At 39.3% G+C, this 16,954-nt stretch overlaps 1 protein-coding gene across 5 annotated transcripts in view; it reads left to right on the forward strand.

The window, feature by feature from the left end:
• The window catches only part of NKX2-1 (NK2 homeobox 1), a 48,570-nt gene that overhangs the window by 13,844 nt on the left and 17,772 nt on the right, over positions 1–16,954 (forward strand). For 2 of the 5 annotated variants that reach the window (XR_007727705.1, XR_007727707.1), the window contains exon 2: positions 16,668–16,758. The gene's annotated coding sequence lies outside the window, so the exon portion shown is untranslated. The other 3 variants (XR_007727708.1, XR_007727711.1, XR_007727706.1) reach the window with 2 other exon arrangements.

Genomic DNA, 16,954 nt, shown 5'->3' on the forward strand with positions numbered 1-16,954 from the left:
TTATCAGCCTCTTCAAAGTGGTGCCTCGTAGGCAAGTGCTGTGTTTTTGGATATCCTTGTAAAGCATTTTTGCTTCTGGGAAGATCTCAGAAGAACCAATAGATAAGATGTGTGTATGTCGGGGGATGGAGGTGGGTTTCTTTACAGCTCATGGCCCTGCTTGTTCAATTTCCTGCAAAACTCATTCTAAAAGCCCCAGGGTTCTCTTTAATAGGGGCCAAATGGCAAGAACCCCAAAGAGTTAAATATTTCATTCTTCCTCCCTATACCTCCTTCATTGCGCCTTCCATCCCCAGCTATAAATTCTAGATTTTTTCTTTCGTCTCTGGAACCCATCCTGTGGATAACTGAGAGTGACCCAGAGGCACTAATCTGCCTGGGGTGAGGTGGGGGTGGCAGTGGAGGTAAGGCCTCCCACAAGCTCCCTGGTTCTGCAAACTGGGAGGACAGAACTCCTATAACTGGCAGGAGGTGAGGGGGATGCTGGGACCCACAGGACCTAGTCTGCTAGGGGAAAGGGAAACAGGCTCCCATGACTGAGGACACAGCCTCAGACCAGGCGTGGCTGGGTGGACAGGAATGTGGTGCCCAAAAGCAGCAGAGATCCAGGACAGGAAGTTGCAGTCATCTGACAGCCCCATAGAGATATATTGCCCACATGACTATTTCTAGAAGTGGTTGTGATTTGTGTTGATCCCTTCACACCCTCCCGGGCCCAGGATGCACAGGCGCTCGCTAACCCAAATCTTCAGGTGCAATCCTGGTCAGAGAGAAGAAACTTCAGCCTGCCCTTCTCAGGGAGACCACTTCTGCCTCCCAAGTGTAGGTGTGTGAGACCCTCATTATTACCCCAAGATCATGTGCAGAAGCATCAAGCATCTTATTCTTGTATTTACAGCCTGGTGCGACTTTATTATCTACTTTTCATCTGTTTCTTCATCCTTCCCTATTTTCCATTTCTTTATTGCAATGCCTATGTTTTCTTTGCTTTCTTGTCCAATTCTAGTCATGGCTGCAGTCCTACTTTATAGGTAATTCGGCAATGTTTATCCTAATGTCAGTACTAAAAGGAAAAGTAGAGAAAGTGGATGGGCTAAGTAATAAAGAATGAAAGCCAGTAAGGTCCATATGGGAGACCAGTTGGGGAGTAAGAAGACCAGAGAACAGCCAAGGTCAGCCTATCAGAGGACTAGGGAGAAAAATGATGGAAGCAAAGAGAAGCCGCAGCCTGGAGAAATTCAATTAATGTCAGTAGATGGGGAAGAATGAGTACAGCCGGGACCCAAGGCATATGCCTCCGCTGGAGGGGCATAGAGAGGGATAAGGAGGAAGCAGGTGTGTGTATGGCAGTCTGTCTCTGAGCTGAGGGGCAAAACCTAGAAAAGCTGGCCTTCCCTTCTTCCAGGCTTTAAGAAGGGGAACTGTCCTGCCAGAGCAAATTAAAAGGCTGGGGAGTCCAGGGGTCAGGACCAGGAGTTCGCCTGCCGAACCCCAACCTGCTCCTCCACCCTGGACAGCGCCGGGTTCTGTACCCTGTGGAGGAACAGATTCAAGGGAACCTGGGGGCAGAGGGCAAGGCCAAGGGGAGAGGAAATAGCTTCTAGAAACTTCTGTGGAGACAGGCAAAACTCTTTTTCTGCACACGTGTCCCATTCCTCCTCCCTGTAGTTTGGAGAGGGCATTTTAGAAAAAGAGCCCCTTGGTTTTCCCCGACCCTGCGGTTGGACAGCGCCCCCTTTATTCTCCGCGAGCGCGGCCTGGACAAAGGCGTCACTTGGAGGGAGCCTCAGCTGCCTGGGAACTCCGAGCGGAACCCACCCCGCTTCCCTAACCCGAGTCGTTTCCCAGGATGGAAGGCGGATCCCGGCTCCCCGTGATCAGGCTAGGCCGCAGGTTCTGGCTGGGCTGCACCCCCCAGGTCCCCGCCCCCAGCCCCCACCCCCTGCCCCGCTGGCCGGGCTCCGCAGGGCTCTCGCAGTTTCAGAGCCCGGGGACCCCGGCGCAGGAGGAGGCCTGGGCTTGCCCGGTGGCTCAGCGTGGAGAGAAGGAGAGGGGAGTCCCCCGCCCCCCACCCTCCAGGCTGCTTGGGGACTTCGAGGGGCTTGGAATCCGGGTACTCCTTTTTATGAGGTTCAACACACTGTGAGATATTTTAGCTGCAACACAACCCTTTTAATACCCAGTATGACACCGACTGTGTGAACGAGGCCCTTATTTGCTTGGTGAACGCCGGGGTGCACATCAAGACGCTTCCCTGCCTGGGAGGCACAGAACCCTCTCCATGGGCCCCGAGGCGGGCAACCGAGGTAGCTGAGAGGGACCGCGGCCCAGCACCGGCTAGTCTGGGTGGGAAGGCGGCAGCCCAGACTTCATGCGGTCGACACCCTCTGCTCGGCCCCAGCCTAGAGGCCGCCAGCATTTGAGTCCCCTCCCAGCCGCGGCTCCGCCGTCGGGGCTTTCCCCGGAAAGGCCCAGGCGCCACCTCGCGAAGTCAGCTTGGCCAGCTCCTGAGCCCAGCTCTGTCACCCCAAAGCAAGGGGCGGCACCCGCGTCCTTCCTCGGCGACCTGCGCGCTCCCGTCCCTCCCGGTTAATATTCTCCGATAATTTCCGAGGCAAAGATTTCCATCTTTTGGGCGAATTTGTTTCATCTCTCTTGAATTCAGAAACAGAGCCTTCAAAAGTCTTAATGTGTGTTTATTTTTTCTAGCATTCAAATGAATGCGAAGCCACGGATAGAATCCCGTCACTCTTTGGGGGTTAGCTTCTCCCGATATTTCACACGGAAAACAAAACTGGGTCCCTCTTATTTGTACTTGTCCTTAACCTTTGCAGCAACTGCTGTAGATGCGGCTCTGTCCATTCTCTAATAGATTTTACCAGGGGCTGGTGACAGAGAACTGATTTCTTTTCTATTAGGGTTTAGCACATCTTTGTTGAAGGCCTGTAGAATGACCAGGGATTAGATTTGCATCTCTTAGACGCCCTGTGTGGTCTTTGTGCGAAGCTTGTAACTGTTAAAAATGACTTGTTAGGAAGCGTGTGGGCTCTCATCGCTCTCCTTTTGACAGAATGATTGTGAAATTCAGATTGGCCCTGTAGGATTTAGCCCGCAGATTCCACCTGAACCCTAAGCAATTAGACCCTAATCTCACTGCAATCATATTTGAGTTAGGATTTGTTGCACTTTGTTTACTTCAATTAAAAGCAGTGGAATAATTTTTTTCCAGCTTTTAAAGTGAAATCTCCAGGCATAAAACCTTAGGACTTCTTAGAAATGCTTTTGGTAGTGATGGGGATTTCTTTTCCGTGTGGTTTCCTCCAAGTCCTCATGACCACCCCCTTCCTTCTCCTATTTAAGTGACTCCTTTTTTCCCCCTGTTGCTCGCCAAAGCATCTTCACAGGGGGCTGAATTCGCGGCGCTTGGGAAGAACCGCGTGGAGATGACGTCCAACTGGAGGGGCGCCCAAGCTCCAGCCGTCGCCCAGGGCCCGGATGGCGATCCTATGTCCCGCTGCCGCGCGGAGCTTTCCCGCCCCGGCCCACTGGCTGACTGGCCCCCGCGTGGGTTTGGGCAGTGGGCGCCAGTCGGGCGTCTTTCTTCCTGCGGCAGAGCAGGCGCTTCTAAGGCGCTGGCCGCCAGCCCCCCATACGGCGACTGAGGGGGCGGCGTGGTCAGCCTGACCTCAGCGTGTGTTCCGGTAGCCTCCCGCCCGCGCCCGCAGAGCTACCCGCGGGGACCTGCTGCGGCCCTACTGCGCAGGGTCGGCTCTAGGGGTGGGGGCGAGCGCTCTTTTTGGCAGGGTCTTCCTCTGAGCCAGCACTGGCCCGGCGGCCGTCTCACCTCCGGAGAGCTGGAGACTTGACTTCTTCATCTCCTCGCTGGGCCCCAGAGGCCCAAAGCCCAGGATTCTGGGCGCAGCCTCCTGCCGGGCGGCACAGGGCCTGTCGCCCAGGTCGTCAGGATCTCTGTCGTTTAACCCCGATGCAGTTCTCAGAAGCTGCCTGCAATTGCTGTCAAGTCAGGTCACCTTAGTAGTATTTCTTGATCTGTGGCATCTATTTTCTACATTTGTTTAGGTGGTACGACTTCGTCACTTTTATTTACCCAGAACATCTCTTCATCTGGGAGACTTGACAATGACTTTGGGTTATCGTTTATTCCATTTTGATTCAGGACCACTTATTTGCTCGTAGTGAGTTTGATTCGATTCCTTAAATTACTGCTTCACCTTTCTCAGTTAATATTCATGAGCGAGCGAACTGCAGGATTTAACAAGAGAAACGGAGGACTTCAATGCCATTTATTGTTGAAGGGGAAGAGGGAGACACCGCTTTTTAAACTACTCAATAAACTTTTAAATAACAGGTGCTCTCATGGTCACTTGACTCAAAGAAGATATTTTTAAAAAATTCTTTGTATTTAATTCCGTAAGAATAAAGTCAGCCTGCAAGCTATCTCTATCTGTATTCCTGACTAAAAAATTTTGAGGAGGAAATACTTTGCTGAGACTAAGTACTATGTAAATGCAGAGCTACTGTAACTGATTTAAGCAGGGAGTCCTCTCTTCCAATACTTTCTGAGGTGCAGTCTGCTTAAAAACAGATCCATCTCTTTAGATCGTTCTTATAGCTAGTTACTCTCAACTTTATTAAGAATCTTTAAGAATTCAAGGGAATAAATGAGAGAGGTTCTGTCTTGAGATTGGATGGTGGGGAGGTGGGAAAGCGGTTTTAGAGAGGAAGGGGAGCAAGGCCATGGTGTAATAATCTCTTTGAGATCTACCAGGAGAAGTCTTGGTCTATTGATTGAGGATTCCTGCTACAAACCAATCCTGTGTGCAGTTTAGTGCAGTTTTTCATTCGTGAATAGGAACTGTATCAAAACCCTAGTGTGACCATGACAATTGGGTAATCACACACAAGGCATCTGTGCTAATGGAGAGATTCTGTAAATATGTTTCTAGTGAATACACAGATAACAGTCACAGTGGAAGGGTCAGGTGCCACAAATCATAGATTACTCTGCCAAGGGTTGCCAGCCATCTGAGGAAGGACATTAACTGCCTTTGCATTCTCAGAATACTCTCCTCAGTTCGTGATTTCACTTACTTGACCCTACTTCTGTTATTAAAAAGCTGGCAGGCACAATTAAGGGCAAGCAGGTTGGCTACCTACCCTTCTGGCAGCTCTCCAATATTCCCATTTAGCTGCCAGGAGACATGGAGAGGAGTGAATCACTCATGAAATCCTGTGGGAGCATCTAAAAGGTACGAGGAAAACCAGTGGCAGTGGGCAGGTCCACCAGTCGGCCCCATCTCTAAGTCTGCTATCTCATATAATAAATCACTGGGGGAATTCACTCTGGGAAGGGCAAGGAGGGGAATGATAAGAGGTAACTTAGGTATAGGAGCTCTCACTCAGTTTCCTTGGAAAGTAAGTTTAAGTGCATTACTTGATAGTTCCAGTTTTGAAAACTGTCACAAATAGAAGTAGGATTCTCATTACTAATAGGGAACAAAAATCAGGAAGAGTTTCCCTTATCAGACAGTAATAAGGGGAAAAAATCAAGAGCTTTCAATGAAATTTGGAGGACTATCACTTTTTTTCACAGAGCAAACTTCTGGCTTTTAACAATTATACTAATAGAGAAATTATTACTACATGGATAAGATTCAGGTACTCAACTTTCAGAATAATGTGAAATTGAAATTAGATAAACATAGTTCTTTTCTTCCTCAAATTAAAACAAGCAGGTATCTTGCATACAGGGGCATTGTAAAAGCAAAACACATCTCTCTCAAATATTAGCGTTGTGTTCTTGAGGATGTAAAATCTGGGAATGTAACATAAAAGAATCGTAAGGCTGAGACAAGACATCTTGGGTTCCCTTTGTTGGTAGATAGGCTCTTTTCTCATACTCTTACATTGGAAGTGGTTTGGGGATCTAAAATGAACTACCACCACTAAAGGCAAAGCCGTAACACTTATTATTAGGTACCATGGAAAGTAGGCTGGTTTCATCAATGAAGGGGACTGGCTTGTATGAGAGGCCTCGTGGCACTTTTTGAACAGAAAAGAAAGGCACAATTTATTGAAGTATGAGTGGCCAGGATGGCTAGCAAAATGTATTTTTAGAAGAATATTATATTTTCTAATATGCCAAGGGGTCTTTAGATGTGAGATATTAAAAAACTAATTTTTCCCCAAATTATGTTATCACATTATCATATTCTTTGAAGAATAAAGATAGACATTAGTCATCTACATTACCAAGGGAGAAAAATATTTTAAAATCAGATGACAGATTTGTGCCTTGTAATTTAAACAATACTGAATGAGGAACAATCTTCCAAGTTCATTTAAGCAGGAATGAGAGGGAATGTCTATACAAGTGAATTTAAAAAGACCTTATTGTACAAATATGCCTAAACCCCCATTTTATTAGCTTATAATACAAATCATTACTTGCTCTTGCTACTAAAAATCATTTTAATGTAATGGATTCATTTCAGACCTATAAGAAAACCAAAGCCCATTTTTTTTTACATCTTTACGAAGAACTTCAAATGGCCCCACCCAAGTTGGAGACACAGATATACTTTTTCTTATTAAGTTAGAAAGTTGAAACTTATCCTAATGAATAAGAATAAAGCTTTTTCTTTTATGAGAGTGGAGAGAAAGTAGACAGAAGGAAATTCCAAGACTATGTGATTTGATAGGTGGTCACATTTTACATTCTTAAATTTAGAGCTGTAAACAACCATATTCTTTCTCTCTTTATCTGCTGTAAATCAGATAGTTAGTACCTTCTTATAGAGCCTGGCACATAATATTTGCTCAGTAAATACTTTCTGAATCAAGGAAGTTGGAAAATATTTTTCAGTACTTCTCTTGTTGTAATCCTTTCTGATACACAAAATGTAAAGATAATGAAGTATTACTAGCATTTTTCTTCTTTTTATGTAAACAAACATTATTGAAAGTCTAGATCAGTTTGATTCAAAATGACAGAAAAGAGGGCCAATTCTTTGTTAGTTAGTAAGAGAGGAGTCTTTTATATTTCTCTGGCTACACAAATTAAAACTATGTGAGGTGATGCTGTGCTGTTTAGAACAAACAAAATCCCAGATACAACACAAAATAGATTCTAACAATAACTTGGAAAATCCTTAGAGTTCATCTCTTTCTACATTCCAGACTTAAGCTTTCCATAACACACCCACCATTCAAGACCTTTAAGATTCTAAAGGGTAACTGTCTTCTAAAATGATGAGGGGGTCACAAATCCTATCCTTCTGTAGGCAGTAAAGGTGGGAATTGACAATTTCTTTTCATCGACCAGAAAAGAATTTAAAAACTAGTGTTAATTGTTAATGATAATGCCACATAGGGCTGCTCTGTAGAAGGTGATCTGATGACCAAGGGGAACTCATCACACAAGAGCAATGTCTACTATTACTGTCCTCCTAATTGCTGTCCCTTGGTAAACATTCCTCACATGTGAGTTGGGGCTATTGCCTTGGGGCACAATGGAGCCAATGTCGTGGAGTTGGACAGGGGGGATCATAAGATTGGAAGTGGCTTCAGGATTGAGATGCCCTGTGCCTTATAGTAACCTAAACAACTGAAGCATTTCTTCATTAACTTGGGGGCCTGGTTTAAGATTATCTACATGTCAGAGGAAGAATATGCTGGCAAAATCTTTTTAATTTTAAATGCAAATTATTTTACCAGTAAATATGAGGGTATCATTGCAAGTGGAAAGCGTGTGTTTTTGTATCAAGGGCATCCCTGGCTTCAGCTGAGCAGGCTCCTTTAGAAGACATTTGTATCATTGGCAGTGTCTGTTCAGCAAAATGCGGAAGACTGGACAGAGTCAAACAGCAATTGAACCTCAAATAAGCTAAATGTGAAATCTAAGTTCCATTAGTTTAAACTAAAAATTCTCAGCCAGTCATGGTGGCACACCCCTGTAGTCCCAGCCACTTGGGAGGCTGAGGCGAGGCAGGAGGATTGCTTGAGCCTGGGAGTTAAAGTCTGAAGTGCACTGTGATCACACCTGTGAATAGCCAATGCATGGTAGCCTGGGACCCTGCCTCTAGTAAAAAAACAAAACAAAACAAAACAAAAATTCTCTTTTAAAGCACTCACTTGGCATAAAAATTCTGATGCCACTTCATGTTTATACCTAAATGTGCATTTACAGTCTTAATGGGTTGCAGGTTATCCTTTAACTTGTGTTCCTAATAAGAAATGGAGCCGTAAAAGGCAATTCTCTTTTTTAACATCTGGAACAACAGTGGCCCACTGTTTACCTGAGAATTCTCCTCTTCGTTCACATGAAGATATCAATTCATATTTCACTACCAACTTGATGCCAAAGTCAAGTCAATTCACTATAAAGCAAGAGTGATTTAAAAAGTGTACTTGCAGGCAATGGTTAATATAACAGAAACCTTAAAAAGAGGTTGGTAAAAATATTCTTTTGTCATGTGCACCCATTTTAGACCCATAAAAAAGAGCTGGGGGATATCACCCCAAGGCTTACAGATTTTGTGACAAGAAAACAAAATTGGTGGTCTCTTTACACTGATCCATTTATTTAGTCAGTAAACATCCACTCAGTGTTTACACCAGGCAAAGTAGTAGGCATGGAGGGAAAGATATGTCTTTAACCTCAAAGATAATGTGTGTGGAGAAACAGACATGTAAATAGACACTTACAGTTCAATGCAATGGGTGGACCAATGTGAGGTCTGTGCAAGATGCCGTGGAATTCCAGAAGTATTTATGTTTGGCAGGAGGAGAAAAGGTGGTGCTTGAGCTCACTCTTCAAGGAGGAGTAGGGTTTTATCAGACATTGCAGGTGGAGGGAACAGCATGCACAAAGGCCCAGGGGCAATGAGAAGGAATATCATGTTCAGGGAATCATACCTAGTTTGCATTGCCACAACATAAAATGTGAGGAGAGTGTTAGAAGTGAAACTGAAGGGGTGGTACAGGCTAAACATTTCAAAGAGCCCTGAATGCCAGCCTAAGAAGTGTAGATTTTATCTTATGTAGCAGATGGAAAGCCAATGAAAAAAACTCAAACATAATCAGATGTGCATTTTAGAAAGGCCAGCCAGTCAGCAGAGTGAAGAATGGAATGGAAATGGGGCAAACTAGTGACAGTGAGACTATCTGGTGATTGTTTTCACCTGCCTGCTTGGTGTAAGTGTGCTAAAGAGAACCACCTTCCATCAAATAAATATGAATCCTCAAAGCCTGGCAAGAATGAAGGCGTAAAGATATTCTCCAAAGAAACATCTTTTTAAAGAAAAAGACTTCACACTGGGTAAAGATGGCCAATTAATTTGGTAAGACCTGCACATACCTTTTACATACATACTTGTTTTGCTTAATTATATGACTGACACCACCTGAGGACATTTTTGTTACTGTATTAAACAAAAGAAAGACTTTGTAGTATTGTAGAAACAGTATTACCAGGACTCAAGAATTGCCTGTAGTTTAACTTTACACCTTTGTCTTTGTAAGACCTTGGGAAAGTCACTTTACCTCTTTTAGCCTCCATTTCCTCAGTTGTAAAATGAGGAGCACAATGTAAATTATTTGTAATGGCACTTTATTTATATTATTGTATATTGGCAGCTTTGTTTGCACTTATTAATCTCTCCTAATGTTTATTTCTTACTCCATCTTAATGATTGTTTTTTTTTTTTTCTTTTACAATTTTAAGAGGGACAGAAATATTTGGAAGATAACTTTTAGAGGTGTTATGTGGGGTAAAACTCTGTGTTGACTGTACTCCACTTTATACAGTTAGCCTTTCTCCTGGAAAGAGTAAGGGTGTTGGTAGCCATTTTGAAACACTGGACTGCTCACGAGTCACATTTTATCCTTACATGAACAAAAAGATGACTATTTAATCACTTTTAAGGTCTACTAGGCTAATGAATGATTTAGCTCTAATTTTTAGATTGTAGATTTTCCTGTCCAAAATGATTCTATTTCTCAAGACAAATAACTGCATGTTCTCAAAAGGCTAGTGTATGGATACAGTTGTGACCCTTAAAATCATAGAAAGTGTGCTGCTTCTAAAAAATAGCCTCCTTATTTTAAATTCTGCATTTCTTTGGAAATATCCTGTTATTTAATTTTTTTTCCACTTAAGGGCCTGTTTACATTAGTAATATATCTTCTAGAGCCCTGGGAGTTTATAGGGGTTGTATCTAGAAAACATCCCAGCACTATTACTATGCTTCAGAGACATACAGGGGTCCCAGGGCAAATCAAAATGTTTTTAAATGTATGACATGTGTGAAGTTGATGAAAATTCATGACCTCTCTGTCAGAGCTGCTTGAGTTTAAGTCATCAGAGAAAGGTGAGTGCAAAGAATTTTATTTAATACTTTTATTCTGGAATCCTTCTCATTCCTTGCTCATGGTCCCAGGTTTTAGCTCTGTTCTACTTAACAGTCTGATTACAAAAATAAAAAATTAGCAGTGTGTTCTAAATTGCTTTTCAGAATTTTCTGCTTAAACCACTGCTCAGATATATAACTTTTAAAGAGGGATTGAAATGTAGTTTGAGAATATAGTCACATACTACAGAACATGCAAAATACATGTGGAAGACCTCACGAGTGCTGGTAATTCAACTGGTTATACTTTATGATTTAGAAATATTTTCAAATTTGTCTTTTAAAATTGAAAAGAAAACATTGCAGGGAAATTCACAAAAATAAAAAATCCCGAAATACTGTGGTTACTGAGATCAGCTGTTTTTAAGTAAAAATCCATTCAAAGCAAAATAAAAGGCATTGTGTGGTGTATGCTGGCTAAAACTGAGAACACAAGAGCATTGCAGTTAATTAGAACCAATCAACAGGATGCTTTGCAACATTTCTCACATCAGTGCACCATCTGATCTTCATAATACACATTTCCCACAGTCTTGATGCAAAAAGGACTGGAAATAAATATTTGACTCATCAAAAATATATGATGCTTTTTAACTGTGCTTTCTAATAATTATTTTCAAGTTACTGTTATGAAAATAAGATCTTGAAAATCCGCAAAGGCTGTTCTATTTGCATTTTAAGGGGGATAATCTTAGTTACCTTTTTTGTTTTGTTTTAATTTTATCTGTACTTGAACCTGAGAAAAATACTGATTTTTAAGAATAATATTTAGGGCATGAATTTGTTTTATTACATGTTTTATATATGGCTGTTGTACTTATGAAAGATAACTGAGCTTTTCTTGGGTAAACCATCATATTATGAATGATTAATTAGTACACTATAAATAATGAAGCACTACATTATAGCTGTTTTCATATTAACAGAACACTGAACTAAATTAACTGCATTAACATCTACATCATAAATGTTTTAAACGAATATGCAATATTTAACACTATTCTGTTTCTACAATTTATTCAATGCCTGGTTCAACCCAGAAAAGTTTTGCTTTAGTTTCATTTATTATACTCACAAATTGTTCTACTAGGAAAAAATATTGTATAGATTTTGTCATATTTTTGTTAAGTTCATAATTTGTTCCTTATAGACATTTGTTTCCTTTTTTTTCTTCCCTGCATCTTACTTTTTTTTCTTTTTTTCTTTTCTTTTTTTTTTTTTTTTTTTGAGAGTCTTTGTAACCTTGTCTATATATTAAAGGTAGAGATCCCTCTGGGCCGCTGAAGTGCTTCAAAACAGATTCACAAAACAGTTTGTTAAAAATATGTTTAACTTGAATCAGAAATATATACAACTTGACAATAGTTTGTCATCAAGTTTTGCTTCCTCTTAAAAGCTAATTTATGGATGTCTAGCAGGTATCGTTTTTAGAGACAAAACTAGCTGTGAAACTGTTGCTATTAAAAAGAGAATTATCTTCCAAATGAGTTGATGATCCATTCTTCTAAATTTATAAGGTACAACTTGCTGATGGAAGTAATTTACTCTTCAAACTCTGCAGTCATCTCTTGCCAAAAGAAAATGTTTGTTTATTTCGTTGTGGTCTATATGTTTTCTCCCTTTACATCACACAAGATGTTTTTCTCCTCCCAACCCCCAAAAGCCCATTGCTAAATATTGTCTTTCTTGAACACTCTGGTTTCCGTAGGAAAAAAAAAAATAGTTTCAAGAAACTGTCTTCACGCTAGCAAATAAACTTTGTTCTTTGTCCTTTTCTTTGAACAGATTTGATCTACTTCCATTGCAGGAGGTGTCTCTTAGCTAGGTTCTCTTTAGAAAAGTTACTCTTTCTACTAATTTACAGAGACAGCTTTGATGACAAATACTTTATTTAGAGCACTCATCTTACAAACACAGAAAAAAGCCCATGTTAGGATGTAAATCTTTTTCTTACTAACTAGCCTTTTAAAGGCAATAATATTTGTGTTTATATTTTAAACATTTGATATATTTGCCCATTAGGATTGAAGCATTAGCCCCAAATGTTAACTGCTCCAAAGAAAAGCAGTTTCAACAAATAACCTGAAATTGGCTCTGTTACACCAGTTTGATTTATAGGAATTTAAATAATAATGGCCTAAAATGCATATTACAATAACTCTGCTTATCTATAATATCTTAAGCAAACAATTTAGGTAGAAAAGTCATTTGATAAAGATAATTGGTTCAGGCAAAATAGAACTCACATTCTTCTGCCAGATAATAATTCAGCGGCTATTCTAACTTCAGTAGTGCTTTATTAGACCCAGTTCTCATTCTTCTTAAAGACTTAAGAAAAAAGACACATTCTTTATCTTTAAACAATTATTTTAAAATAAGTAAACAGCAGGAATGGGATAAAACTTCTCTATCAGATTTACTTGCTGTTATTCAATTTCTCAAAAATTTTCTTAGGGGACAGGAATGTCATATGTTTAGTTTCAGGACAAAGGCACCTTTTAAAATGAAGAGCTTAAACAAAATCTATAAAGAAGTTTGCTTAACAGATAGTAGGCTGACTAAGCTTTTAGTTGTTAAAATTATCAAAACCAGGGGGAAAAAAACTAACATTTAACGAACTTTAAAACTAATGTGAGGCTAATTTTTAATAAAGAACATCTTTTAAAAATAACAGAAGCAATTATGAACAATTTCTGGAATTCACTTTGGATAACATGTCGAGCAGGCACATTGTTTTACTATTCTTCTGTGATTTTCTTAACTTCCTAATTAAGAAAAATTATGTAACTTCAGAATGTATCCAGCTTAAGGAAACATTTTTATGCAGGACGGTACCCAGTTAAAACAAGACAAGACAAAATCTTAGAGTCAAACAACATTAATTAACTCATTTGGCAATTATGTATTATTGTTGCTATTATTATTTTGTTTGATTAATGACCAAGCTATTAAATAATTCAAATAATTCAGATTTCTAGCTGTGTTATAAAATGTTCTTTTAATAATTTAGCAATTAATTATAAACCCCTTGCATGTGATTCATGAATATTCACTTTTATATCTTGAGACATGTATTTAAATTTTACAGTTTATTAATTGCTTTTAGCTGCATGTTGTATTAAGGTGCAAATAATCTATTGTAAGTTGGTTGAGTTCATTTAAGAGAGTGTTTACATTTAATGTTGCTTTTTAATAGACAGAAATAAAGTTGCTAAATTCAATACAAGGCAATTGTTAATTTGTTAAAGTTGCAAAAATTTTGTTAAAATGTTTTGGCAATAAAAAATTTCATAGATATTAATAAATCTTCACTTTATGACTTTCTATCCTATACACTTTTTAATTGCTTTAAATATATAAATATATTATTTATTTTTAAAGGAATGAGCAAATTAGAATTCCAATTCACTCTAAGGAGACAGAGTTTAAATTTTTCAACAGGATAATTAACTATTTGCTTGGCTTCAATTTATCTGTCTTGTACATACAGCGATTTGACAGAACTGACTAGTGAAAACTAACCAAAGCTAGAAATCAACGGAGAGAATAGTCAAGAATGGAAAAAGGAAGAGTTTCAGGAAATGATATTTTCCCATCAGTGGATAGGCATGCATACATTAAAGGCATAAAAGGCCGTGGGAGGAGAAACAAAAGCTGTAAGCTAAGGATCCTGCAAGTCTGAATTAACTAAATGGGGAAAAAAATGAAATCATTCTGCTTAAACCTGTTCACTAATAAAAGGAGAATCGCTTTTGTTAAATATGCTTGGTGTGATTATCAAGCAAAATTTTTTTCTCCCAGACATCTATGAATAAAACATGCATTTGAGCACTAGGTAAACAAACAATAAATGGATGAGTCAGTTACAACATAATAACATTTTATTTGGAAAACATATATAATCATATTTGTATTGGCAATCCAAATTTAATGACTTCTTTCAGTAAAATCAAAGTGCCTCACAAATAACATTTAATGCATAAGGATTGTTTATTATTTGCCCATTTTTTTTTCTGTTTTCTCAAATAAACAGATTTTTAAGGTCTCTGCTGAACCATACATAAACTAGGTGAAATGTGATTTTTCAGAAAAGACTTTCTTTTGGATTTTCTTAATTTTAGGTTACAGATGCTGTAAAAATAAATTTAAAAACACGTTTTTGAGATGGGGAGAAAATGTTTTCAGTCTGTGTAGCCTGGGCTGATTTGAACAAGACTCTGTGTGTAACCATAGTCTTTGGCTTATTAGCCATTTCATCAACACGACATCATCTTCTGAAAAATATGAATGAGGAGAAACCATTTACAATAAGAAAAGCAAACAACAGAATGAATTTCCTCTGTTGGTGTTTTGTGAGACTGTTAAACAGAAAATGGAGGGAAGAACTCTCTTTAGACGATATCACTTAATTAAGTAAAGCATCCTAATCAGAGTCCCCTCCAATTGTAATGACTGTAGGGAGTCAAGTACATTTCTGTCTATATTAGAGTATCTAACTGCAATGATTTATTGATATTTATTTTAGAAGTGCAACACAAAAGCAATAAAACAGAGGAAGCAGGGAGAGAGGGAACATGCCATTGCTTACTACAGTTACAACCAGAACACAACAAACTTCCTGATTTTCATGTGGGAGGTTTTGCTTTCCAAAATTAGAGCCCACCTTTATAAGAGAATGTTCCTTTTCCTCATTTGATTTTTCCAAATGTTCACTGTGGCGTTTCTTTGTCCATTAGATGAATCATTGATTCACTTTCCTCACTGCAAGAATCACTGCAAATGAGTGGATGAGCACCTGCTGTTTTCTGCAGTGACATTACTGGATTGCATTCTACTCTGATTTTAGTCTTAAAATACAGCTTCTCTGTATGAGAGAGAGATTCAGGAAGGAGAGTAAATATACAGTATAGGCAGACAGACATTGGCTGCCCTCCAAGTTGCACACAGCATAAACCTGTTTATCTGCTACATTTCACAAATCTCAAAAACATGTGAATAATCAGGCAAGCAACTGGATAAGTGATTCACACTAGGGAACCTAACCAATATTCTGATGAGAGGATACTATGATGCTAAGATGTTGAGGCAAATAGGCTTGTATTGTAGAAACTGCATATAGTAAAGTTGATTAGTGGTTCAAAGGAGAAAACAATCTGTACTAAAATGAAGTTGAGGCAGTATCCCACCCTGTGGTCTTTGGTTTGTTATATTTATGTGCAAGTTACCTGGATAATTGAGTTTAAAAATATACATTCATTCATACCATTCCAATAATTGGGGTCAGTATACATTGATTGGCCTTCATGTTAGTTGTCAAGGTAATTTATTTCTGGAGACCAAGATCTAAATATTGAGGGCTAGTGCCTTAAAACCCAAATTATACCAACACATCTATTTGAAATTAAATTACCAAACATACTTAGAACCTATTCATTTTGAAGAAGCAACTTTTCTTGGAAGGCTACAGTCAATTTTTATTATTGTAGAAGATGAATTGTCTGAGAATAAGTGAACTAGGCATGTAAGGCTCTTGTTATAGCTACATCACTGCTTTCTCTATTTTTCTCTTTGTTTCTTCCTCATTTGCTGATCATTTAATCTCCCTTTGTCTTATTCCCATGATTATTGTGCTTTAGCATTTAGCTGTGAAGTGGAAGCTCTCAAAGGTTTTGAGGCTAACCCCAAAAGTATACATTGTTTCTGAAAATTTCATGAGGTTGTTTGTGAATTTTGGGCTTAAATCACTTCCATAAACTATATTTGGTTAATTACAGCAAGATGAATTATCAACTTGCTTGATATATCTGTCTATTCGCTTATATGGTAGACCTGTCATCACAGGTCTATACCAGGAAAATGTAGGTTTCTCTACATTTGCAAACCCAAAATACTATTCCAGAAAGAAGAGCAATAATACAACAAGGCAATTGAATAAACATTGCACATCCTACAGCTTTTTTCCCCCTGCATTGCAGAAAGGCAAATTGCTAAAACTTTTTGATACTAGAAAACTTTGTTAAATTATGGTAACCAAAGACATAATCATCTTAGCAACAGAAAGTCTTGGAGAAGGTAGGTGACCTGGAAATTGATGTTCCAAACAATATTCTGCTACATTTGAGCTTCTTCATTAAAGCTTTGCCTCAAGAGAATGTATGTTGAGTCTACTGCCAATTGCATCTGCCAAATGCTTTTTATTGTCTGAACATTTTCTCATCTTCTTGCTTTTCGTCTCAGGTTCTTTTTATTCAGGATCAGGCACAGAGACTGACTGAATGGCTCCAATTATCAGGATTTGAAAACCCAGTATCAGAATCTACCACTTTGTGTAAGTCTGCCCTGAGCAGTGTTTTCTTTAGCAACAGGACACTTACATAATATGGGATCATCTTTTCTTCTTTACTTCTATCTGACCTTGTAAAATATTACAAAATTTTTTCATGATTAATAAGTCCACTGCATGGGAGATTTTGCAGGAAATGCAACATAAGAACCAAAAAGCATTCTTTAAAAGATATGTTCAG

Source organism: Macaca thibetana, chromosome 7, assembly GCF_024542745.1.
Source record: "Macaca thibetana thibetana isolate TM-01 chromosome 7, ASM2454274v1, whole genome shotgun sequence".
Classification (NCBI taxonomy): Eukaryota; Metazoa; Chordata; class Mammalia; order Primates; family Cercopithecidae; genus Macaca; species Macaca thibetana.